This window comes from Pelobates fuscus, chromosome 7 (genome assembly GCF_036172605.1).
Source record: "Pelobates fuscus isolate aPelFus1 chromosome 7, aPelFus1.pri, whole genome shotgun sequence".
NCBI classification, from domain to species: Eukaryota; Metazoa; Chordata; class Amphibia; order Anura; family Pelobatidae; genus Pelobates; species Pelobates fuscus.
In genome coordinates, this window is record NC_086323.1 from 193250052 (window position 1) to 193277787 (window position 27736).

Genomic DNA, 27736 nt, shown 5'->3' on the forward strand with positions numbered 1-27736 from the left:
TGTTCAGCTCACCGAGACGAAGAGCATATGCTAGCTTGGAACTTATATCGAACAGGTTTATAAGGTTTATTTTTAAGTGTTACAGTTCATCCAGTTTTAACTCAAGCGGACAATTCCTAACAATCTGCATCAGGCAAAGTGCATATCGCACATTCCCTACTTTGGGCCAAAGGTCTTTGGCGTTTAATGTAGGCTACAGCAAACCTATTGACCTCTAGTGAGGGGGGATCATGGGTAGAGGGTACTGCTGTTGTTACTACTGCTATTACTTTTATAAATGTGCTTAAATATCAACGGAACTCACACAGGGCCTGCCACACGTAGAATCGCACGTACACTCACGCACCCCTAAATCTTGAGAGAAAGTCATGTACACACCTATCCTTCACATCGAACAAGTTCCTATATACTAAGCTACAAACCTACTCATGTAGACATCGACACTATGCATCTCTTGTTTAGGCGTTTACTTTTTCTCTGAATGCGTGCACCCTTATCTCGGGCTGCACCAGGCCGGGACAACCCAGGGGGGATACTCTTACAAGAAACACTACGAGGGCACACTAGACAGGCCTGCAGTACAACAGAAGCCTTATATTCAGAGATCACGTTAGAACTCTAACACAAAAAAGCAAAAAAGTGTTTAACTATTGCCTGCGCTCAAAGGTAACCTTATGTGTTACCTACTGTTAGTATAAAGCCAGCAAGGAACAACTTGCATACCTTCTTGGTAGTTAACTTTTGCCTAACCAAGACACTATGTTTTAACATACATACTCATAGGTACAGACGAGATCGTTTATGCTCCACAAAAACTGTGCAGATACTCCTGCCACTTAAGCAGAAATAGAACTTCTAGCACACCAAGCTATGTACAAAACCAACAAGTTTTTAAGACTAGGTACCACTAATCTATTTAATTTCTCAGTCACCGTTAAAAGCATGTTATTAGCTACTGCAACGTTTACATAAGAGATAATTACTTTACCTAAGCAGTTACAATGCCTACAACTTTGACACATCAGCCTAAAAAAACACTCAAATGTCTTAAACCTTGTTGATCATTGATTACATGTTACTTTTAATCTAAAAATTGTGCACAGTAATTATTATGCCATGTTACGACTTGTTGACATACGGTCTGACATTGCTATTGTGGCGTGACAGACCTAACTGTTTATTAATGCACAAATAAAAATAAAGAATTAATAAAGTATTATTGAATAACTTTGGTCTTTTGTCACGACCACTAATATGTATCTTTACACAAAGACAATCATACACACATATGAAAGAGTGCTTTGCACAGACACAAATATAAAAAAAGTATTTCAGCTTACTGAATAAAGTTTGATAGCTGCTTCTCAGAGTCTGCTTTAGGGAAACAATTTTCTAACAAACACAATTTCTAAAAAAGAAAATTGTTATTGTGATACCCCTCGAGAAATGTTTACTTGCTTTGAGAGAATTTAGAAACACAAAGCGCACGTAGTCTATGCGCAGGAAACTCACTTTAGGGAGAGTAAAGCTCCAAGACTGATCAATCATGTTTACACACAAGGCTTTTACAGGAATAATCCCGAGAGCAAGTCTAAAGGAACCGCAATACTCATCCATCAGTCTATCCCATTCCACCACAGGGAAGTGCTCAAGGTCAGGGAAGGTCGCTATGGGTTTTTGAAAGGGTCAATACTGGGGAAGACATACACGCTGACCAACATTTACACACCTAACTCCAGACAAGGGACATTCTTACAGCGCACTGGTAAACAATGAATGATGTTCACAGAGGGCTTTTTGATACTCCACGGACGAGTCGGCAATGCCTGCACAGGTCCTACTGATGATCAGAAAACATCTACACGCTCACCGCCTGGTGGACTGCTGGCATGCCCTGCACCCAGATGGCAGGGACTACTCCCTACTCAATTACTGCATACCCCATACTAGATACTCCTGACCAGATCAAAATCTGACCACCTTCCAAGAATTGGCTGAGGCGTAAATTGGCCTCCCACCTACACCACTGCAGGCATCGATCCCTGCTCCAATCCAAAGCCTATTTCTACATTAACAGCGATAAATGTGGCAAACTACTTTCTTGCTTCCTTAATAAACAAAGGAATAAGTCATATAGCCTGCCTAAGGGATACCTAAAAAGATTGGCGAAGTGGCAAGTGGATATTTTACTACACTGTATTCGAAAACGACAATAGCAGACTCCACACAGAAGGAACAGAGGTTGAAGTCGATCCATGAGTAACTCAGGGTCAATATCCACTAGAAACTGACAGAGGCGGTCAAAGCCTTAGTGGCTCCCCTGACTATGGAAGAACTGGCTTTGGCGGTCAAAGCCACAAAACCAGGCAAAAGCCCAGGCCCGGATGGGTTCACGGTGTGATACCACAAGCTTGGCAGCTGCTTCTAAGTGCTGCTACAAAGTGTGTGATTGGAGATATTCTGGAGAGAAACTGGAGGTAATCTGAGGTATTCAGGAGGACAAAAATAAATGATTTTTTTTTTAAAGATTTGTTTGGTTTAAATTATTCACCTCATTAAAATGGCAGACTTAGTTCAGTGTAATAGTTGTTATGAATTTGTTTCACGTTTCACTTTTTGGAGATTTGGATGCTGTCTAATCTGTAGACAGTTCACTATATTGCGGCAGGAGATTGTATTTTTGAAGTCTGAGATTTGTAAATGATCTGGTAAACAAACTCAGGCTGGAACTGCTGCAAATCCACTGCCGCAGAGACGTACTAGGAATGGCAGATGGATTACTGTAGGATCTGGTAGACTGGTTGAGTTGTGGATAAAAGGCATATTGCACAGTCTGTTGCTCTACATAATTCATTGTCTGCACTTTCAGAGTGTAATGGTGTTATGGAGACAGGCTCAGGCACTGAGGGTAGTGGTGTTGTGGAGACAGATTTAGGCACCCTGGGTAGTGGTGTTGTGGAAACAGACTCAGGCAATGAGTGTAGTGGTATTGTGGAAACAGGCTCAGGCACCGAGTGTAGTGGTGTTGTGGAGACTGGCTCAGGCACCGAGTGTAGTGGTGTTGTGGAGACTGGCTCAGGCACCTAGTGTAGTGGTGTTGTGGAGACAGGCTCAGACACCGAGTGTAGTGGTGTTGTGAAGACAGGCTCGGGCACCGAGTGTAGTGGTGTTGTGGAGACAGGCTCGGGCACCGAGAATAGTGGTGTTGTGGAGACAGGCTCAGGCACCGAGTGTAGTGGTGTTGTGGAGACAGGCTCAGGCACCGAGTGTAGTGGTGTTGTAGAGACAGGCTCAGGCACAGAGTGTAGTGGTGTTGTGGAGACAGGCTTGGAAACTATGGTGAGGCCTAATAGAAAGCATTTGTTGTTGGGGGATTCTATCATAAGAGGTGTGGAGATGGACAATGGTGGTCTTGAGAGAGGTCTTCCCGGAGCTACTGCTCACATAGACAGGAGACGTATTTGTAATATTGTTAAGTGAGCAAAGCAGTAAGGGGAATTGGATGTACTTGTCCATCTAGTGACAAAAGACTTGGCTTGCAATGAGGTTTCAGACGTAAAGGAAGTTTTTAGTGTTTTTGCCAATGATATACGGCAGGTTGCTTCCACACTGTCATTCTCTGAACTTCTGCCTGTGCATAACACTCAGAACGACAGGCGGATGAGTATTAAGGACTTTAACTTGCGGCTTGCTGAATGGTGTCGGAAGCACGGATTTGGCTTTCTTTCTCATGAAGGTGTGGCCAAAATAGTAAAAAACTAAAAGCTAGCATTTAGTAACTATAAAAAAAAAAACAGCGTGAGGAAGACAGAATGATCTATAAGATTAGGCAGAAAGAGACTAAGCAAGTTATAAGAGCTTCCAAATCACACACAGAAGAGAAAATAGCACAGTCAGTAAAAAAAGGGGACAAAACATTTTTTAGATACATAAATGAGAAAAGGAAAGTAAAACAAGGATTATTTAGATAAAAAACAAAAGAAGGAAGGTATGTAGAAGAGTATAAAGGTCTAGCTGAATGCCTCAATGAATATTTTTGTTCAGTATTTACAGATGAAAATGAAGGAAAGGGGCCTCAGTGAGGAAAAAGGACAAATTAGTAATTTGTTACATGTGAGTTAACAGAGGAAGAGGTTCTATTTCAACTGCCAAAAGTAAAGACAAATAAGTCAATGGGACCTGACGGAATACACCCAAAGTTATTAAAAGAGCTTAGTGGTGTACTAGCAAAACCATTAATAGATTTATTTAACCAATCATTGTTAACATGAGTAGTCCCAGAGGATTGGAAGTTAGCGAATGTTGTGCCCATTCACAAGAAAGGTAGTAGGGAGGAGTCGGGCAACTATAGGCCAAACAGCCTTACTTCAGTAGTGGGGAAAGTAATGGAAACCATGTTAAAGGATAGAATTGTTGAACATCTAAAAACACATGGATTTCAAGATCAGAGAAAACATGGGTTTACTTCAGGGAGATCATGGCAAACTAATCTTATTGATTTTTTTTGATTGGGTAACTCAAATAATAGATCAGGGTGGTGCAGTAGACATTGTTTACCTAGATTTCAGTAAGGCTTTTGACACTGTTGCATATAGAAGGTCTATCAATAAACTGTATTCTTTAAGTTTGGATTCCAATATTGTTGAATGGGTAAGGCAGTGGCTGAGTGACAGGCAACAGAGGGTTGTAGTCAATGGAGTATATTCGAAACATGGGCTTGTCACCAGTGGGGTACCTCAGGGATCTGTACTTGGACCCATTCTCTTTAATGTTTTTATTAGTGATATTGCAGAAGGCCTTGATGGTACGTTATATATTTTTGCTGATGATACTAAGATATGTAACAGGGGGATAAGCCAAATGGCAAATGATTTAGGTAAACTAGAATGGCCAGAGCTGTGGCAACTGACATTTAATGTGGAAAAGTGCAAGATAATGCATCTTGGATATAAAACCCAAGGGCAGAGTACAGAATATTTGATAGAGTCCTAACCGCAACATCTGTGGAAAGGGATTTAGGGGTGATTATTTCTGATGACTTAAAGGTAGGCAGACAATGTAATAGAGCAGTAGGAAATGCTAGCAGAATGATTGGTTGTATAGGGAGAGGTATTAGCAGTAGAAAGAGGGAAGTGCTCATGCCATTGTACAGAACACTGGTGAGACCTCACTTGGACCGTATCTCCAGAAGGATATTGATACTTTAGAGAGAATTCAGAGAAGGGCTACTAAACTGGTTCATGGATTTCAGGATACAACTTACAAGGAAAGGTTAAAGGAACTTAACATGTATAGCTTGGAGGAAAGACAAGACGGGGGGATATGATAGAAACATTTAAATACATGAAGAGAATCAACACAGTAAAGGAGGCGACTATATTTAAAAGAAGAAAAACTACCACAACAAGAGGACATAGTCTTAAATTAGAGGGTTTAAAAATAATATTATTTTACTGAGAGGGTAGTGGATGCATGGAATAGCCTTCCAGCTGACGTGGTAGAGGTTAACACAGTAAAGGCGTTTAAGCATGCGTGGCATATTAAAAAAATTGCATTTTAAAAAAATTGGGAAGACTAGATGGGCCAAATGGTTCTTATCTGCCGTCACATTCTATGTTTCTATTTGCAGGCATACTGTTCCCACAGTTCCTGGAGGCATACAACTCGCTCACGCAGGGTCAGAAGATCACCTGTCAGACGTTGACATTACGTTGATACCAAAGGAGGGTAAGGACTTGGACCAGTGTGCCAACTACCGGCCATTCTCTCTTCTGAATTGCGACTTGAATTTTTTCGCTAAAATCTTGGCAACCAGACTGCTACCCTTCCGGCTTCTGCTGTTGAAACCAGACCAAGTGGGCTTTGTCCCTCACTGAGAAGCTAGAGATAAAACCACGAGAGTACTGGCGCTGATCCATCAGGCCCAGAGGACTGGGCAGGACCTTCTGCTGCTATCCACGGATGCGGAGAAGGCCTTCGAAAGAGTAAACTGGGACTTCCTCTTTCACAGACTTCAGTCACTAGGTATAGGTTCCAAGATGTATGCATGGTTCACAGCATTGTTTGATGGCCCCACGGAGAGGGTCTGCATAAACGAGGCTTTCACTAACCCATTTGAGATCCACAATGGCACTAGACAGGAATGCCTGCTGCCTCTGCTGCTCTTTATCCTTGCCCTTGAGCCATTCCCCCAGGCCGTGAGATGTAATCCCAACGTCAAGGGTCTCAAAGTGTCCACATCGCATAAGGTGGGCACGTACGTGGATGACCTGATATTCTTTGTTGCCTTGCCAGAGACGACGCTCCCCAATATAATGCAGGAGTTTGATCGCTATGACAAGATTTCTCATTTCAAGATTAATTACTCCAAATCGAATGTCCTGAACATATCAGTGCCACCCAGAAGGGCCTAGACTTTACACCCATGCTTTCCATTTCATTGAGCAGAGAGGACGATCAACTATCTGGGAATCTGGCTTACTAACGATCTTACGCAGTTATATCAGTCAAATCTCACACCTATGCTGAAAAACTTTTAGAGGAACCTGGAAGAGTGGGTGCTGCCACACCTTTCCTGCTAGGGGCATATCGCAGTGACAAAAATGAACTTGCTACCACGTATCCAGTACCTGTTTCAAACGCTGCCCATTTACATCCCAACAGCTTTTTTAACGTCTCACAGGTCGCTGATAATCAGACACATATGACTCTCGAATACCAACTATTGACAAGACCAAAGGAAGAAGGTGGGCTGGCTGTGCCAGAATTTGAGGTATACTACCAGGCCCCCACTTACAGAGAGTGCTGGAATGAGGCTCTCTGAAGACATTAATGTGGATGCCCCCAGCGGAGAACAGGAAGTTATCACGCCACTAACCTTTTTGTAAAGACCACCCTAGAAGAATGGAATAGTAATGCCACGAGAATGGAGCTTTTGTCCTTCCCCCTGACAAATAACCCAGTGACTGTGGAAGTAAGCATTCACATGCTTACTTCCACAGTCACGAATACAAGCCCAACACATACTGGCGAGAGGAAAACTGAAACCTCTTGGTGATCTGGTAGATAGCGCACACCACACAGTTACGTAGAGACGGAGGCATGAACAACTGAAACAGTTTATACACAGCATCCCACAAACTCCTTACTTAGCTAGGACATTGACCCCATTAGAAACTTTAGGAGATGACCCAGCCACGTTACCACATGCAATATCCTAGCTATACTCATTACAACTACAAAGTAGAAATCTCCCATCCGCACCCTCCCCTCCCACTCCCCCCCTAACAGTGGGGTAAGATCTGTGATTTGGTACAGCACTGTGCACTTGCCAGTTAGACTCAGGAGACGGCCGACAAGGTTTTATCATTATAGTACATGACCCCACAGGCCCTAAGGTCATTGAACCCAACTCTGGGGGACAAATGTTGGTTCTACGGGAACAGTACTGCAATGTTCCTGCACATCTGGTGGGAATGCCCCAGGATAACACCTTTTTGGTAGGCAATTAGTGAAATCGTAAAATTCTCTTACAATCTGCCCCCCTTCCGACCAGCCTTGCACCTCTTATACAAAACTACCACACCAACAACGGTGTACAAGAAATCCCTGACGGTTAGAAGATTGAACACTGAGAAACAAGTGTTGCCCCTGTTCTGGAAAAAAAGACATACCACCTCCCTTGACAGTATGGTTCGATAAGATGGAGGACCTCCGAAAACTTGAGGAACTGACATTTGCAGCACAACACCGCTAATAGACTTATAGGGACATTTGGACACACTGGCTGATGGTTGTCTACCAGGCTGAGTTCCAGAGACTTGGGGGGATGAAAGAGTAACTTTCCCTTCAGCACTGAATGGGCTTAGTTACTCTGGGCATACATGGGCCGATTGTAAAATGGCCCAGCATTGCCACAATGCATGTAAACTTACCAAGACATGGAACGGCAGCAGCAAGATGTTAATGCAAGAAATGGAGAGATAGAGAGGAAAGAATAAGAGGCTCTGTTAAAACTTATATTCTGTACCCGGTTTGTGACCTGCAATTCTCATTGTTTTGTTCAAAGTATGTGGACCTGCGAGTCTGTTCACCATTTATACCAACGCATTTACTATATGAGACCTGCGTGTCTCAGTGTTTTATAGTATGACTTTACAACATGATCTATGCAACTGATAAAAACAAAAAATGCCCATACAAATTTTATTTACAAAAAATTACATGTTGCTCTGTATAATAATACTGAGTATCTATACAGTGATAATAAACATGTTGCTCTGTATAATGATACCGAGTATCTATACACTGATAATAAACATGTTGCTCTGTATAATAATACTTAGTATCTATACGCTGATAATAAACATGTCGCTCTGTATAATAATACCGAGTATCTATACGCTGATAATAAACATGTCACTCTGTATAATAATACTGAGTATCTATACGCTGATAATAAACATGTCGCTCTGTATAATAATGCGGAGTATCTATACACTGATAATAAACATGTCGCTCTGTATAATAATACTGAGTATCTATACACTGATAATAAACATGTCGCTCTGTATAATAATACTGAGTATCTATACACTGATAATAAACATGTCGCTCTGTATAATAATACCGAGTATCTATACGCTGATAATAAACATGTCACTCTGTATAATAATACTGAGTATCTATACGCTGATAATAAACATGTCGCTCTGTATAATAATGCGGAGTATCTATACACTGATAATAAACATGTCGCTCTGTATAATAATACTGAGTATCTATACACTGATAATAAACATGTCGCTCTGTATAATAATGCGGAGTATCTATACACTGATAATAAACATGTCGCTCTGTATAATAATACTGAGTATCTATACACTGATAATAAACATGTCGCTCTGTATAATAATACCGAGTATCTATACGCTGATAATAAACATGTCACTCTGTATAATAATACTGAGTATCTATACGCTGATAATAAACATGTCGCTCTGTATAATAATGCGGAGTATCTATACACTGATAATAAACATGTCGCTCTGTATAATAATACTGAGTATCTATACGCTGTTAATAAACATGTCGCTCTGTATAATAATACTGAGTATCTATACGCTGATAATAAACACGTCGCTCTGCATAATGATACCGAGTACCTGTTATGTTTGATGATAGCTGACTTACAATAAAATACCGTCTATTAGCCAGGATTTATTGATCACAAGTCACATATTATGTTCGATCCCTTTGTCGATATACACATTCCTGCTGTAACATACACCCAACATGGCCTAACTCCATACACACACTGGGAAGAGAGCAAATCTAGGGGGTGTATCCATCCCAGCATGCCTTGCACACTTACTACAGGAGCTGGCTAGGGACAAACTGTGCATTGTGCAAAGCTTCCCTAGAGGGGACTGCTGGTATACACCACAGTATCCACATAATAATGTAGTTACAAGTCTCTATAATAATACTGAGTATCTATACGCTGATAATAATAATAAACATGTCGCTCTGTATAATAATACTGAGTAACCATACTCTATTAATAAACATGTTGTATTTTATAAGAATACTGATTATTTATACACTGAGAATAAACATGTGGCTCTGTATAATAATACTGAGTATCTATACGCTGATAATAAACGTGTCGCTCTGTATAATAATACTGAGTATCTATACGCTGATAATAAACATGTCACTCTGTATAATAATAATGAGTATCTACACGCTGATAATAAACATGTTGCTCTGTATAATAATACTGAGTATCTACACGCTGATAATAAACATGTCGCTCTGTATGATAATGCTGAGTATCTATACACTGATAATAAACATGTCGCTCTGTATAATAATACTGAGTATCTATACACTGATAATAAACATGTCGCTCTGTATAATAATAATGAGTATCTATACACTAATAAACATGTCGCTTTGTATAAGACGGAGTATCTATATGCTGATAATAAACAGCTCGCTCTATATAATAATAGTGAGTATCTACACACTGATAATAAACATGTCGCTCTGTATAACAACCGTGAGTATCTATACATTGATAATAAACATTTCACTCTGTATAATGATTGCGAGTATCTATACATTGATAATAAACATTTCACTCTGTATAATAATACTTAGTACCTAAACATTGATAAGAAACATGTCGCTCTGTATAATAATACTTAGTACCTAAACATTGATAAGAAACATGTCGCTCTGTATAATGATTGCGAGTATCTATAGACTGATAATAAACATGTGGCTCTGTATAATAATACTGAGTATCTATACGCTGATAATAAACATGCCGCTCTGTATAATAATACTGAGTATCTATACACTGATAATAAACATGTGGCTCTGTATAATAATACTGAGTATCTATACGCTGATAATAAACATGTCGCTCTGTATAAACATGCTAAACCCGTTGCAACCCTAATTAACGAATCCTTGGTGTCTGGATACATACCCAAACTTTGGAGGACTGCGAGAGTCGTGCCTATTCATAAACGTGGTGACACTACTTTGGTTTCTAATTATCGCCCAATATCATTGCTCCCGGTAATGTCAGAAATCTTAGAAAAATGTGTCCATACGCAACTATGTGAGTATTACCAACAATCAAACTATCTGCCCCCTGATCAATCAGGCTTTTATCATATGTTATGTATATAGTACAAAAGAACAAACACTTTTTGCCCTTAAAACAAAAAAGTGGATATATAGCACTTATCTCAATAGACAGTGGTAACAGCTTCCTCCAGAGACATCTCAGCAATAATCCCTCCAATACAGAATAGATATATACAAAAATGTGGATGCAACTGTAGATCTACAAAAAAACTAAATAAAACAATAGTGCAACACTGTATAATAAAGTATAAGTGCGCTGTGTAGAATATAACTCACAAGATTGATAAATGGTTAGCGCCCAAAGGTGCCTCCCCTGATGTAGATGGGGGACATTAACACTGCTCCTGCGCCAAGGAAGGCGAAATATGACTCAGGATGTGGAGTAAAAAAAGGGTTCTTCTTTATTTAAAAGAATTAAAAATATAAAAGGTACAAATAAGCTGTTTTAGTACCAGGTCCTACGCGTTTTGTCCAATGGACTTCTTCAGGGACCTCCTGGTATGCAGATACTTAACAGCAATAAAACAAATACAAATGAACAATAAAAACCCACCCCCCTGAGTCCTTTATTTTATACTGAAGGTTGTTACTCCTCATTGGTGCTTCACTGGGCGTCTGTTCTTTGATGCAGCTGTCTGTAATTGAATTTCCCGGGTTTTGAAGATTTTGTGATGTCAATTCCGTTGCGTTTCACAACAGGGAAACATGCGTTCCACCTGTAGCTTCCTGTGATGGATAGATTAATGATGGGAGCCTTTGGGGCTCAAAAAGTAAACAAAATCAAAGTTGTAGGCATATGAAAAACGGAACATTTATTTTCAAAGTATAAGTTTTTTTTGGCAAACCAAAAAAACACACAGATCTTAATCATTAGGGTCTATATGAATACATGGAAGGTTGAGTGTTTTGCCCATGTGGCTACTTAATCAATGCTTATGATTACTGGCGAAGATTTATAGATCACATTCTTATAATTTGGCAGGGTACAGAAAATAATTTCACTCAATTTGTAGACTTTCTAAATTATAACACCTACAATTTAAAATTTACAGCTGAATGGAATAAAAGTAGTATCAATTTCTTGGACGTAACACTCTCAAATAAGTGATCAGATATCACCTCCAAAATGGAAAGAATCTTGAGAAGCTTGTTTGCCTGGGGTTTATGAGGAAGTCAAAAGGTTCTGTGCTTCATGCCCAGAATGTCAGTTGACCTCTCCTAAACCTCACATAAAGGCTCCCCTTATACCCTTACCAGTAATTGAAACCCCTTTTGACAGATATGCCATGGATCTAGCGGGGCCTTTAGTGAAAACAGCCAAAGGTAATCAGTATATTCTGGTTGTAGTGGATTATGCCACACGCTATCCAGAGGAAATACCCCTCCGCAATACTACTTCCAAAACAATAGCTAAAAAGCTATTACAAATATTTTCTAGAGTCAGTATACCCAAGTGCTGTGGCCGTGACTTAAATATGAATATTAATCTTTTAATATATAATAATCAAGCAATAAGGAACAACATTAATATTTTTTATAGTTCGTGGTATTATGGTTGAATATGTGGATAGAAAATATACAAAACGTTGTAATATTAAATCTATATATAATATAACTATAATGAGCAAACAGATGCTAGCAGAATGTTAATTTACTACAATAATTATAAAATACAAAACTACAACATATTACTTACAAAAGGCTATAACAGTTGCTAAGTGAAACGCTATAAAACGCTACTCCCCCTTCCTACTTTGACGAGGCTTGCGCTGTTCACCCCACCCACCTCACCCTCTTATCTATACAGTCTTTTGGGAGGCCCCCGTTTTACAGGCCTACCCCTACGTCGGTTCCGGCACACCACAACGACTTAATTCCAATCACAAGGTATTTCACGGTCATGATATTAACCGACCACAAATGTTATAATGGTTTCACCTGGTACTATACAAAACATGAACAAACTTACACAAGCCCCAGCCTGTGGAGTTGGGGCCATCAGATGCTACATTCTTAGGCAGTCAAGGGCAGAACCAAAGAGAGAGACTGACTGTTTCAAAAGAGACCTGAATGCCTCCTACAATCTGTTTTTTATTCAGTGTAAGTAGCTGGCCTGTGATGTCACTGCCAGAAACACATGGATTCCTACACACTGCCCCCAGTGGTGCCTCCAAAGCATTAAACTCACTATGCTTTCTTTATGATGTCAAGTCATTAATTAATAAATCCCATTACAAACATTAAAACCAGTACATCTTGAATCTTCCCCATTTTAACACTACCTGCCCTACAACAAAACCCACCTTTTTAAAAACGATACCCATTTACCCAAAGCATTATGACACTTTTTTGCTTATTCAAATGTTCACCATTGAGCACATGCATTACCAGTTGGGAAACCTTGGCCTAAAGTAGGCACATACCCACCCTTATAATAATGAACAACTCAAACCATGTTTTATTAGTTGAACCAATGTTATTGTGTTCATGTGAGGATGTGTTTTGGAGCTTAATATGGCATTAGACATGACCAACCTATAACACCTGTGAATCATGACACAGACGGACAGTCACTGGAGCTCGATTTCTGTAGCCTATGGCTGGTCTGTGTGCCTGGCATTTTCACAAAAATTAGTCCTGGAAACTGGATACTCTCTTCTTGGACAGTCTCATAGAACGTACACATGGAGACATGGATGAATGGAATAATTTGAGCAAACAAGGACGTAGGATTTTGTAAAACAACAGTTCATGTGTGTAGGGACGTTTGTGTATTTTGTGGTCACTTGTCCCAGTATCCTGCTCTAGATGTATTATTTAACCTACTCCCACCACTCTCAGCTTCAGTATTTCTTCTCATAAGAACAGTTCATGTGTTTAGGGACTTTTGTGTGTTTGTGGTCACATTCAGTTTACCACCTTGACGTAACACAGGATGTCCGTACTCTCATCGCTCTCAGCTGCAATATTTTTCCTCAACAATTGAGTATAGAGTGTCCAGAGCTGCTTCTTCTTCTGGTTCATGAGTTGCAATAAAAAGCTCCTTGCTGGGAAGTTCTTGAATGAAAACACAGGCAAAGACATACACAAACATAAATGGCAGATGACTTCGTGCCAATTATCACAAGTACTATTTGATTGTGGTGTCTCAACTACATTTACCCTATGGTGTTAAGAATATAGCTACACACCTCCTGAGAATTTTCTCTTTACATCCAGCGCACTCCTGATTCACAGATAAACACAATATCACTGTTGTATTTAACTAATTTAATCTAAAAACCCACCAGAACAAACTTGTATATACGTAGTGGGGAATCGTGATGCAGCATACTACATAAACTAAACCCCATTCAACCCCCCCAAATAATGACAGACAACGTAGTATGGATGAAACAGGCCATAGCATTTATTATAACAGATTTACAGATAAACACAATATCACTGTTGTATTTAACCAATTTAACCTAAACACCCACCAAAACAAAACAAACTAAATTCCAATTTACCAATTTCCCACCCTTCTATTTAAACATGTATAGATAACCCTAAATGCCTACTTTCTCTTACCACTCTTCCGTTTTTGCACTGTAACCACTCATGCACTTTACAGAGACACAAACCAAGCACCTACTGGACAATGGGGTTCCCTCGTTGGAGTCCTCCCATCAGTGGCGTACATACCAGGGTCGCAGGGGTCGCGGCTGCGACCGGGCCCGGCCCACCAGGGGGCCCGGCCGCCCTGCGACCCAGGTATGTACCCACAGGGCCAGCCTCTTCTGCTGGGGGGCCCAGGAGCCGGCCACCTCCAGGCCCCCCGAGGCTGGCCCTGCTGTCACCCGGCTGGCTGGCGGGCGCGCGATGGAGCACTGTCCCCTGGGTGCTCCCTCTTCAGCTCCCTCGCGCACCGCACTGAAACCGAAGCCGGAACATGACGTCATCTTCCGGCTCCGGCATCAGTACGCGGCGCGCAAGGGAGCTGAAGAGGGAGCACCCAGGGGACAGTGCTCCCTCGCGCGCCCGCCAGCCAGCCAGCCGGGTGACAGCCTGGCCAGCAACACCACTGGACCCCAGGGAATCCCCCCAGCTCTCCCACAGGTAAGGCGGCTGGGGGGATTAAATAAAAAAAAAAGGTTTGAGTGTGTTAGTGTTAGTGAGTGTGTGTGTGTTAGTGAGTGTGTTAGTGTTAGTGAGTGTGTGTGTTAGTGTTAGAGTGTGTGTGTTAGTGAGTGTGTTAGTGTTAGTGAGTGTGTGTGTGTGTTAGTGTGAGAGTGTGTGTGTTAGTGAGTGTGTTAGTGTGAGTGTGTGTGTTAGTGTTAGAGTGTGTGTGTTAGTGAGTGTGTTAGTGTTAGTGTGTGTGTTAGTGTTAGAGTGTGTGTTAGTGTGCGTGTTAGTGAGTGTGTGTGTTAGTGAGTGTGTTAGTGTTAGTGAGTGTGTGTGTTTGAGTGTGTTAGTTTTAGTGAGTGTGTGTGTTAGAGTGTGTGTGTTAGTGAGTGTGTGTGTTAGAGTGTGTGTGTTAGTGAGTGTGTTAGTGTCAGTGAGTGGGTGTGTTACAGTGTGTGTGTTAGTGAGTGTGTTAGTGTTAGAGTGTGTGTGTTAGTGAGTGTGTTAGTGTGAGTGTGTGTGTTAGTGAGTGTGTGTGTTAGAGTGTGTGTGTTAGTGAGTGTGTTAGTGTTAGTGAGTGTGTGTGTGTTAGTGAGTGTGTGTGTGTTAGAGTGTGTGTGTTAGTGAGTGTGTTAGTGTTAGTGAGTGTGTGTGTTAGAGTGTGTGTGTTAGTGAGTGTGTTAGTGTTAGTGTGTGTGTTAGTGTTAGAGTGTGTGTGTTAGTGAGTGTGTTAGTGTTAGAGTGTGTGTGTTAGTGTTAGAGTGTGTGTGTTAGTGAGTGTGTTAGTGTTAGTGAGTGTGTGTGTTAGTGTTAGAGTGTGTGTGTGTGTGTTAGTGTTAGAGTGTGTGTAAGTGTGTGTGTCTGTTACTGAGTATGTTTGTGTGCTTCTGTCACTGAGTGTGTGTCTGTCAGTAAATGTGTGCATCTGTTCATGAGAGTGTGTGTGTGTCTTAAGCACTTACCTTTCTCCAGCGCCGGACTCCCTTAACGCTGGGGCTCTCTCCGTACCCATCCGCCTCTCAGCTCCGAATGCACATGCGTGGCAAGAGCCACGCGCGCATTCAAACCGCCCATAGGAAAGCATTACTCAATGCTTTCCTATGGACGTTCAGCGTCTTCTCACTGTGATTTTCACAGTGAGAATCGCAGAAAATCCTCTAGCGGCTGTCAATGAGACAGCCACTAGAGGGTGGATTAACCCTCAGTGAAACATAGCAGTTTCTCTGAAACTGCTATGTTTTCAGCTGCAGGGTTAAAACTAGAGACCTGGCACCCAGACCACTTCATTGAGCTGATGTGATCTGGGTGTCTGTAGTGGTCCTTTAAGTGTATGTGTTTATGCATGCACTGGCATACATACCGCGGTCGCACGGGTCGCAGCCCTGCGACCAGGTGCCAGCCGACATGTGTTGCGGCCCCAGCCTGCGCAGAGTAAGCGCTCGCGCGGGGGGAGGCGGGGGGGGCCCGGATCAGTTTTCACACCGGGGCCCCATGGGTTGTGTGTACGCCACTGCCACCCACCACAGTTCTGTGTACACAAATACCCCATGGTCCGTATGGGTCAATTCCCCCCTTTCCCAGGCAAGCATACATACAACAATAATACATAAGATTTTCAATTGCAATACAATCAGTAAAAATAAGAGAACAGTATGCACAAAATCATAGCATAGACATGTTAAATAGACACAATAAAATAAAACACATTCAATAGCTAATCAAAGGTCAACATTTAAACAATGGTCTCCATCAGTGGGGAGGGGGGGTGGCAGAGGGGGCCATGCCCCCCCTACATCATGCTGTGCCACTCCTTGTGCCCCCCCAAACACTGGCAACTTGTAGGCCATGTGCTTAAATTCTATTCCCTCGGACTGGGTGGGTGTTGTCTGTGGCCGGAGGAAGCACAGGCTCCGCCCCCGAATGAAGCCCCAACTCCCGAACATAAGCCCCGCCCCGCCGTTAAGCAGCAGACGTTGCTGCTGCTGGAAAGGCCAGAAGATGGCTGTCTGAATGCCCAGCAACAGGTAGGTTTGATATGCTCAGGTGTGTGTGTGTGTGTCTGTATGGAGTATGGAGTCAGCAGTCTGTGTGTGTGTGTGTATGGACTCAGCAGTCTGTGTGTCTGTGTGTGTGTGTGTATGGACTCAGCAGTCCGTGTGTCTGTGTGTTTGTGTCTTTTAGGACTCAGCAGTCTGTGTCTGTGTGTGTGTAAGGACTCAGAAGTCTGTGTCTGTGTGTGTGTAAGGACTCAGCAGTCTGTGTGTGTATGGACTCAGCAGTCTGTGTCTGTTTGTGTGTGTGTGTATGGAATCAGCAGTCTGTGTCTGGACTCAGCAGTCTGTGTGTGTGTGTATGGACTCAGCAGTCTCTGTGTGTGTGTATGGACTCAGCAGTCTGTGTCTGTGTGTGTGTGTAAGGACTCAGCAGTCTGTGTGTGTCTGTGTATGGACTCAGCAGTCTGTGTGTGTGTGTATGTGTGTGTGTATGTGTGTGTGTATGTGTGTGTGTATGGACTCAGCAGTCTGTTTGTGTCTTTTAGGACTCATCAGTCTGTGTCTGTGTGTGTGTAAGGACTCAGAAGTCTGTGTGTGTCTGTGTATGGACTCAGCAGTCTGTGTGTGTGTGTATGGACTCAGCAGTCTGTGTCTGTTTGTATGTGTGTGTGTGTGTGTGGAATCAGCAGTCTGTGTCTGGACTCAGCAGTCTATGGGTGTGTGTGTGTGTGTATGGACTCAACAGTCTGTGTGTGTGTCTGTGTGTATGGACTCAGCAGTGTGTGTGTGCATTCAGGAGTCTGTGTGCATTCAGAAATCGGTGTGAGTGTGTATTCGGTATACTGTGTGTATGTACTCAGCAGTCTAACAATAAGTACAAATTTTATTCCTTTGAGTTGTTGTGCAGGAAGGGCCCCAGTGCACTGCTTTGCCTGTGGTCCCATAACGCTGTTAAGATGGTACTACTTGTGTGTGTCAGTGAGCATGTGTGTGTCCGTGAGCTTGTCTTTAGTGAGCTTGTGTGTGTCCCTGAACTTCTTTGTAGTGAGCCTGGTGTTTATACAAGTGAGTTTGTCTGTAGTAAGCTTATGTGTGAGTCAGAGAGTTTTGTCTGTCAGTGAGCCTGTTTGCATGTGTCAGTGAGCTTGTGTGCTTACTGTACAATATATATATAATGACTTGTAGGAATGCCATAATTTTTTTTCCAGGGCTGCTTTCCAGTTTGGCTTTGGGCTTTACCGCTGAATCATCTGTGTGAGCTGCCGCACACTTTAGCCCTGTTACACACGTCTGGGAGCTGCTGTTGACAGGTACTTGTAGTCTAGAGATTGGGACATGGGGTATATGCTCAGCTATCTGTATAATACTATAGTGCTGCTCTCTGTAAATACAGGTCTGTGTGTATAATATCCTGGGACAGTCAGTGTTCCCTGTATAGTGCTGCTCTCTGTCTTGGGATATTATACACAAACAGACCTGTATTATACAGAGAGCAGCACTATACAGGGAGCACTGACTGTCTTGGGATATTATACACAAACAGACCTGTATTATACAGTCAGTGCTCCCTGTATATTGCTGCTCTCTGTATAATACAGGTCTGTGTGTATAATATCCTGGGACAACTCACAGTAGTGATGGTGCGCAACAACAAAAAATCGTATTCACTATGGACCTCTTATAGAGAGTGAAAGTAACCCTGTGTACATGGAATGAGGTGTATACAGAGTGGAAATATTATAAGTAATTGAAACACACACAGTGGTTTTGGTAAAACAAAGCACAATCTGTAGGTATACTTGCAAACATGGAAATCACTCTGAGCTGCTATGAAAGAGGTTTCCAAATTTTAAACACCCTCATTTATATAGGGTGATACATGTTGTCTGTCCCTTAATCAGGTTTCTTGGTGGATTTTTAGTGGGATTATGAAAATGTTTGCTGCAACTTTAAGAAAAATGAATTTTTTTTTATTCATAGTTTTTAATATCTGAGACCCCATTTATATCAGTTAGCACTGGGACCAGCAGTGCCACTAATAAGAGACTTATTTTGGACTTTGAAATGTTGATGAGAAAGTTTGTATTGATTCTGAAATGGTTGGTAACATGGACTGGTGTATATAAGACACAGGACAGTGGGAGGAAGCATCAGCCGTTTGACAAAGCCCTGTGGGTGGGGCGAAATGCATTACGGACCCGGAACCAGGAAGTGAATTGGAGACAGTCGGAAACGGCAGCCGGAAGATTTTTTACATTGCATGAGTATATGGAACTTTCTTTGCGGTTTTCTGAGGCTGGTGAGCGGACTAACTACCTCCACAACAAGTTTTGCTGTTTTTAAAGTGCTATTAACGCCTTAAGACCGCAGGACGTTCTATGCCGTCCTTATTTTAGTGGCTCTAAACGCCGCAGGACAGCATAGAACGTCCTGCGATCTTTTGTACTTACCCGGTCGCCGACGATCACACGCCGGCGATCGCGGTATGCGGGACTTACCAGTCCCCCTCTGTCCTCTTCGGCCCCCCAGGGCCATGTGATCGCGAGGTCCTTGCATAGCCGTCCATGTCAATGCCAGCAGGGGGAGTGCCTGTAATGACAGGTACTCCCCCTGCTGTCTGAAAAAAAAAATGTTAAAACAGTGTAAAAATAAGTTATATATACTTAGATCATATATATATTTATTATATACATGATCTAAGTATATATACATTTACACATATACATTATATATATGATCTAAGTATACACATTTACACATATACACATAAATATACATAATAATAATTCTACGTATATATTTATGTAATAATTTTACATAATTAGGTCATTTAATTAATTACAATTTGCAGGACCTGCCTGACAACCCAGGCCGAAAGTTCAAGGAATTAAATTTTCTAGCACTATATTTAACCCTGTAACTTTCCAAGACACCATAAAACCTGTACATGGGGGGTACTGTTTTACTCGGAAGACTTCACTGAACACAAATATTAGTGTTTCAAAACAGTAATATATATTACAACGACGATATCATCAGTGACAGTGAAAGTTTTTGCATTTTTCACACACAAATGGCACTTACACTGACGATATAATTGTTGTGATACGTTTTACTGTTTTGAAACAATAATATTTGTGTTCAGCGAAGTCTCCTGAGTATAACAGTACCCCTCAAGTACAGGTTTTATGGTGATTTTCAAAAGTTACAGAGTCAAATATAAGGTTTGCGTTTCATTTTTTTCACATTAAAATTCGCCAGGTTGCCTTTGAGACCGTATGGTAGCCCAGGAATGAAAATTATCCCCATGATGGCATACCATTTGCAATAGTAGACAACCAAGGGTATTGCAAATAGGGTATGTTTTTTTAGTAGCCACTTAGTCACTCTAGTAATTATGCCTCTTTAAAATCTTATATCCTATTGTATGATGTTCTATATGATTTTTATCTGTTTTCTATTATGCTCTCCATTTTCTATTATGCTTTCCATGTTTTGAATAATGTCAGCAAGAAGTATTTATGCTAATTGTTTAGTTTTTATCTGGGATAATATGTTGGTTGCACATATTACATTTGCATGCACATATGTTATCATTTTTTCCCCTCTCTTTTTTATCTGTATGTATATTTATTATTTTTTATAAGACACTCCTATATGTGCACCCAATATACTATAGCATTGGGGCACATTTTTCTTGTTTTGTAAAGTCCGAATGTTGCTCCTGGTGCTTAGAACAATAAAGTTTCGGTTGCATGCGTTCCATGGTGGAACGCACATGCGTGACGGAAGCCGGCTGATGGTGTGTCATCAAGCCGGCGCCCGGTCGCGCATGCGCAATCGCACAATATAGACGCCGCCCGGCATATTTAAACGCCGAACCAGGGAGAATACGGACACGCTCTTGAGAAAGTCTGAATAGAAATAGACGAAACGCGTCAAGCAGCTACCAACCCGAAGATCTGAAGCAGCGGATGGTGAATCAACTGGTCGATATTGGTTGCAGAGTTTGCACAGACCTCCACAGACTGCCAGACCGGGAATTTTAGCCTATTTAAGGCAACAAGCATCTTTGCACATATTGATTTTTTCAATTGTGCCACATCGTTTGTGAGTGTTTTAATTTATGTCTTTTATCACTTATATATTAAATAGTTTGCATGATGTTCTCTTTTTCTATATTTTCCATGTGTACATTCTCCATGTGAATACTCCTAATTGGGATCCCAATTTTATTTTGGTCACTTACGACGTCCAATCACTTTACACCATTATACCTCATAAAGTTGGATGTGAAGCCATTAAAAATATCTTAACAAAGGAAGATAGAATTCCAGAAGAACAAATTGATTTTATTCTAGAGGGTATTAATATTATTTTAAAAAATAATTATTTTTGGTTTTTAGATTCCTTTTACCTCCAAAGAAGAGGAACTGCTATGGGTACCAGGTTTGCCCCTAGCTACGCCAATCTGTTTATGGCAGACTGGGAATCTACAGCTATCTACAACGGAGATAATTTAAGGGCAAACCTGGTCTCATATTTTAGATATATTGATGATCTCTTTTTTATTTGGAATGGATCGGAGGACAATCTCATTTCCTTTTTTAACGTTCTTAATACTAACAACAGGGGCATAATTTTAACCCATGAATTTAGTAGAGAACAAATAAATTTCCTAGACCTCAATATATTTATTAAAAATGGTGAAATAAATACAAAAACATTTTTTAAAGAAGTCTGTGTCAATACAGTAATCGATAAAAATAGTTGCCACTACAAACCATGGCTCGACAGCGCTCCGAAAAGCCAATTCCTTAGATTGCGCAGAAATTGCACAGAACTAGAAAACTTTGAAGAACAAGCCAATGCCCTCAAAAATAGATTTATAGAGAAAAATTACCCAGAAAAAGACTTACTTGAAAATATCAATGAGATAAAAAATAAAAACAGAGATGAGCTTTTAAAGTATAAACCCAAAATTAAAAATGACTCAATATCTCTTCCCATTATTCTCAACTATACCAACAAAAGTAAAGAAATAAAAAAGATTATCCAAAAACACTGGCATATTTTAGAACAAGATGAAAAACTCTCTAAAATTATTCCAGAAAAGCCGAGCATAATTTTTAGAGGGGCTCCTAACGTTAAATCTATTTTAACCACCAATTTTACCAAAGAAACCAAATCAAATAATCTTGTATCTTTTTTTCCCCAATCTCTAGGCTTTCACAAATGTAAGAACTGTATTGTATGTAAAACAGCTGATCCTACAATGCCACCAAAAATAATAGAATTTACCTCAAACAAAACCAAAACCACTTTCAAAATAAAAGAATTCATTACATGTAATACCAAGAATGTCATCTATTTATTGGAATGCCCGTGTGGCTTCCAATATGTTGGGATGATCACTAGATGTTTAAAAATCAGACTTGGTGAGCATTGTAGGAATATAAAAAACGGTTATTTAAATCATTCTTTATCTAAACATTTTTTAATTCATAATAAAGATCCCAAAATGCTAAAATATATGGGAATAAAAAAATGCTCCTTACCTTGGAGAGGAGGAGATATAAAAAACATATTAGGTAAAACTGAGATGGAATGGGTCTATAAATTACAGACCCTAACACCAAATGGACTTAATGCAGATTTTGACCTGCACAATTTTTTATGATATGCTTAATTAATAACCCTCATCACATAACAAACTTTTTATTTTGTAAAATTATACCACTTGTCAATTTTTTATTTTTATTTTTATTTTCTCTGTAGAGTATTTTCAATCACATAATTATATCAATGTTCTTATTCATAAAATATCCTGACATCCTTTGTTTCTATAAAAACCCTTATGTATAAATAGCCTGTATTTCAACATATGGTTTTATATTCTAGTTATGTCTCCTTTAAAATGTAAAACTAGATTCCCAGCATGTATTTTACTATAGGAGCGCCCAGTGACCGGCAGGACTTCATTTCCCATAGAGCATTGTGTTCCTGGCCGACCACTGAGCACTCCGCCTATACCAGGAAGTATTTTTGCCCATTAGACGATCTGAGCATGTGCACTGTGTCCCGATCATGTGATCGGGTTTAAATGTAATTAAATCCCTTCAAAAGCTTCGTTTTAATTAAATTTAAATTCCTTAAGCCTAATTAGGCTTATACAAATGTACCTATATGGTTTTAATGTTGTTTTGAGATGTATCACATGATCGGGTCCAAAAGTAATGAGATCCTTTTAAAATCCTTTTAATACCTTTTTTAAAGCTTCGTTTTAGCAATATTTAAATCTCTTAAGCCTAATTAGGCTCATATAAATGTACCTATATGGTTTTAATGTTATTTTAAAATGTAATGAAAGTTTTGTTTTTAATACTCGTTTGTGATTGGTGCACTCAAATTTTGGCGCCATATTCAATCTCTGTAAACTTATATATTCAGTTTCTTGCCAGGTGTACTGTTCTTTTACCATTTTGAGAAAACCCCAAAGGTGAAACGCGTAAATGGTTTTAATAAGTGTATTTTAATCAATAAAAGTTATTTTTGGTTACCTTTTATACTAGGACCAATTGTATACTTATTTTTATTGTATTTTATACACTTTTTCTACTCCTGGCATTTTTTATATATTTTATATATTTTTTATATTATCGTACTATAGTTTTATTATTACTTTTTATCCTTCTATTTTTTATTTTTTATTTGGAGTGTATCCCGTCAAAAGAAATCCTTAGGTGGGGATAATTCCACGAGCGCTGTGGCAATAGAGCAGTACCTGTCTGCTCTATTCTTGTAAGTATAACTCTTTTAAATATATTACCTTGTTGTTCACACTGAGAGCACTATTTGCTGTTTTATATATATTCCGTGGACATCTACCATCCAATACGGGAAAGGCGGACCTATCTCCCCAGCATTAAAGATCAACGCATATCTGAGTAGGTCCTAGCCTACACTACAGGAATCCCAAGCCGGATAGACGGACCAACCATCTAAGTATATCCGATAGTGGGGATCAAACCACTAAGTGTCTTTTCTCCTAGAGCTGGCTAAAGCTCCAACAAATGTGAGTGAAATACATTTCCTTTGAATATATACCACATCTGGACATACAATATTTCACAATTGGCAGCTTTTTCTTTTCTCTTTTATTTTCACATATATGGACTACCTACCATACGGACGGAGCAACACTTGAGGATTATTACCGTATCATTACACACCAGTGAGACTGTTTCAATTTCATTTATATTTATTTTTCTATACATCCGGATGAACTTTACTTGATTTTATTATTATTGCTTATTTTATCTATATATATTTTTATACACTTTTTACTTCTTTTGTTCAAGCGCAGCCCTTGACTCCCGTTCTTGCAAAGAAGTGGTAGAGCCTATAAAGGGCGTTGTATTCATAGTGCATAAAATCTTTGGGGTTCATGCCAGGGCTGAAGGCTTTGTTGCGCAATATGGGGGTCAGTGGTGTCGGGCTGTTGATGATAGGGTATTTTCTGGTGAGTTTGTCCCATGTGTGTATTGAGTTCTAGAGTGTTGGGGGTATGGGTGGGGGGGTGGCTCGATATTTCCGCGGGACCCATAGGTATAGGGAGGGGAAGTCGTGGCCAAATACGTCGTTTTCCAATTCTACCCAGCGTTTGGTTCCTGGTGGGGAGTGTAGGTTTTGTATGTGGGTGAGTTGGGTCGCGTGATAGTAGTGTTGAAAGTGGGGTAAGCCCAGGCCGCCTTGTCTGTTGGGAATGTACATTGTTGACCTTTTCACTCTGGGTTGTTTGTTCAACCAGATGAATTTGTTAATTTGCTTTTGTAAGTATTTAAAGTCTGAGATGGGTATTGGGATGGGGAGGGTTTGGAATAGATAGAGAAAGTGTGGTAGTAGATTCATCTTTATCGAGGCTAGGCGTCCCAGCCACGACAAAGACAAGTCCCCCCAGCCGAGAAGGTCATCCGTTGCTTTTTGTATCATCGGTGTGTAGTTTAGAGCGTATGTGCGGTGTAGTTCCGCTGGTAGTGCTATTCCTAAGTATGAGATGTGTGAGGTTTTGTATTGGAAGGTGTACGTGTCTTGTAATCTGTTTTTTTGAGTTGCTTCCATATTTAGTGTTAATGCTTCAGTTTTGTCAAGGTTCAGCCGGTACCCCGAGACTTCTGAGTAGTCGTCCAAGAGCCGGAGGAGTGGTGGGAGCGTTTGTAGCGGGTCTGTAAGTGACAGTAGGAGGTCATCCGCATATGCCGCTGCTTTGTAGGTTTGTGCGCGGACCGTGATACCTTTGATTGTAGGTGTGGTGCGGATGAGGTGCATTAAGGGTTCGAGGGAGAGGGCGAATAGGATAGGGGATAGTGGGCAACCCTGCCTCGTTCCGTTGTATATGGGGAAGGAGGGTGGGTTCGTGTTGGGTATGAGAAGGTTGGCGGTGGGGTTGGAGTATATCGTTCGTAGTGCGTCTTGAAAAACTTTGGGAAAACCGAATTTCTCTAGGGTTGCGAAAAGGAATGGCCAGAGCAGCCTGTCAAATGCCTTCTCGGCATCTAGGGATATGAGTAGTGTCGGGATAGCGCGTTGTTTGGCCACCCAAATCAGGTCTAGCATTCTCCTTGTATTGTCGCTGGCTTGGCGAGTGGGGATGAAGCCAAACTGGTTTGGGTGGATCAGCGTAGTGATGAATGGTAGGAGCCGGTTGGTGAGTATTTTTGTAAATATTTTTAGATCTACATTTAATAGGGATATAGGCCTGTAGTGGCCCGGGTCCGAGAGAGGTTTGTTGGGTTTTGGTAGGAGGCAGATGTTGGCCTGTAACATTTCTTTAGGGAGTGGGTGTCCCTGTAGGATGGAGTTGTATAGTCGCACCATGTGGGGCAGGAGGGTGTCTTGGAATGTTTTGTAGTATATACCCGAGTATCCATCTGGGCCTGGGCTTTTGTTGGGTTTGGTGGTTCCTATTGCGGTTGTCACTTCCTGTTCGGTGATGTCTGTGGCCAGTTGTATGATCGCGCTACTAGGTAGTGTGGGTAGTTGTGTCCTTTCGAGAAAGGTGTGGATGCGGTCAGGTAGGTTGGTGGTTGTTTGTCTGTGTTGGGGGGTATGGTCATATAAAGCAGAGAAGTATTTCCTAAATGCCTCCGCGATTTATGTGGGCATATTTGTTGTATGTCCCGACTCTGTGCGAACGTGTGTTATTTGTTTCGCTTGGATCCGCTTTTGTAATCTACGTGCTAGGAGTGTGTCAGCTTTGTTGGATTTTTCATAAAATGTTTGCTTTGTCTATTGTAGGGCTTTAGTTGCGTCCGCTGCCATTGCGTTTTTGAGTGCCTGTCTTTGGTGTTGGAGTTGTGTGGTGAGGTCCGGGGTGGGGGTACGTTTGTGTTGAGATTCGAGGTCTCTGATGGTTGCCAGAATTTTCTCTATGTGTGCTATGCGTCTTTTTTGTGTGCAGTAGCTATGCTGATGAGGGAGCCCCTGAGCACCGTTTTGTGGGCTGCCCATAGGACCGCCTGAGATTGCACTGAGTCTTTGTTTGTTGTAAAGTAGTGTTCGAGTTTGGTTTTGAGTTGTTGGACTGTTTGTGGGTCGTGGAGTAAGATTGGATTGAGCCTCCATGACCAGGGTTTGGAGATGTGCGGTGGTTGGAACGTCAAGGATATGTCGGCGTGGTCGGACCATGTAATATTGCCTAGGGCTGTCGTCGTCGTGAGTGGGAGTAGAGATGGGGATATTAGGAGGTAATCTATGTGGGAATAGGTGCCGTGTGGATGTGAATAGAAGGTATAATCCTGTGTTGTAAGATGTTGTAATCTCCATATATCAATCAGTTTGGTGTTAGAAATGAAGTCTGCCATGAGTTTGTCTGATCTGGACGGTTGGATGTTCACGGTTGGTCTGGGTGGCTGTTTTAGTCTGTCTATTATTGGGGAAATCGCGGCGTTGAAGTCACCGCCTATGATTTGGTGGTGGTGTGGGTGTAGGCCTAGGTGAGCTTGCAGGGTGAGCCAGAATCCTGGGTCTGGGGTTGTGGGGGCGTAGATGGACGTGATGGCGTATTTGGATGGGCCTATCGTCCCTGTTATTGTGAGGAAGCGTCCATTAGGGTCTTTGTGTGTGGAGGTGATCTGGAGGGGGCATGTTTTCCTTAGGAGGATCGCCACTCCATTGTGTTTACCTGAGTTGGAGTTGGCTAGGTGGCAGGCCTGAAAGTGGCGGCTCAGGAGAGGGAAGGGGCGTGAGTCTGAGTAATGCAGGAGGAGGAGGAGTATGTCTGCCTTGGTGCGGTTGGCCCATCGCATGAGCCGGTGTCGTTTTGTGGGGTTGTTTAGCCCTTTGCAATTTATGGAAGTGCATGTCAGACTAGATGTCATGTTTATGTGAGTGGGTGTGTTCTGTTAGCGTCTGGGATTTGGGGGGCTTTCCCCCCTGCCCTATAATGCTCGCCATGTTCCCGGTTAGGGATTCCAACCTCTTTTCTCCCCCTTTTGCGACCGAGTTGTACCAATGTGGAACAGAGAAAAAATGAAAAGAAAAAAAACGTAACTGCCTGGTCTTAGGGTTCGTGCCAGGCGTAGTGGAGTGGGGTGTGCGGGTTCATCCCGTCTTGAGAGGGTCTGGTTAATCTCGTCCCGTATCCTGTGGGACATTGTGCGGGGTGGCCCTATGGTGCTTCCCGCTTCGGGCGTGTGTGGGTTTTGGTTCGTGCACAGGTGTGTTGTGGGGGGGTGCATACATGGCCCTCCTGGTTGGTGCAGTGGGGTGTAGGCCGAGTTGGGGAGTGGGGATCTCCGTCTAGGTTTGGGCATTTGTGGTTGTGGGGGTGGGGTTGGCTCTGGTGGGTTTACAGGTCTGTGGGAGTTGGCAACTTAATATATACATTTCAACATTGGCATACACATGATAATGACCTCCCCCCATCCCTCCTTGCCTGAGCGGTTGCCCATCCATCCTCTGCCCCAGGGGTGTAT

General features: G+C 41.5%; 1 protein-coding gene across 1 annotated transcript in view; it reads right to left on the reverse strand.

Annotated features, from left to right (window-relative positions):
- Nucleotides 1–1341: 1341 nt before the first annotated feature.
- LOC134568422 (oocyte zinc finger protein XlCOF7.1-like) overlaps nt 1342–27736 on the reverse strand; it is a 91358-nt gene continuing 64963 nt past the window's right edge. The window contains exon 2 of the transcript XR_010084034.1: nt 1342–1408. The gene's annotated coding sequence lies outside the window, so the exon portion shown is untranslated. The remainder of the gene's footprint in view (nt 1409–27736) is intronic.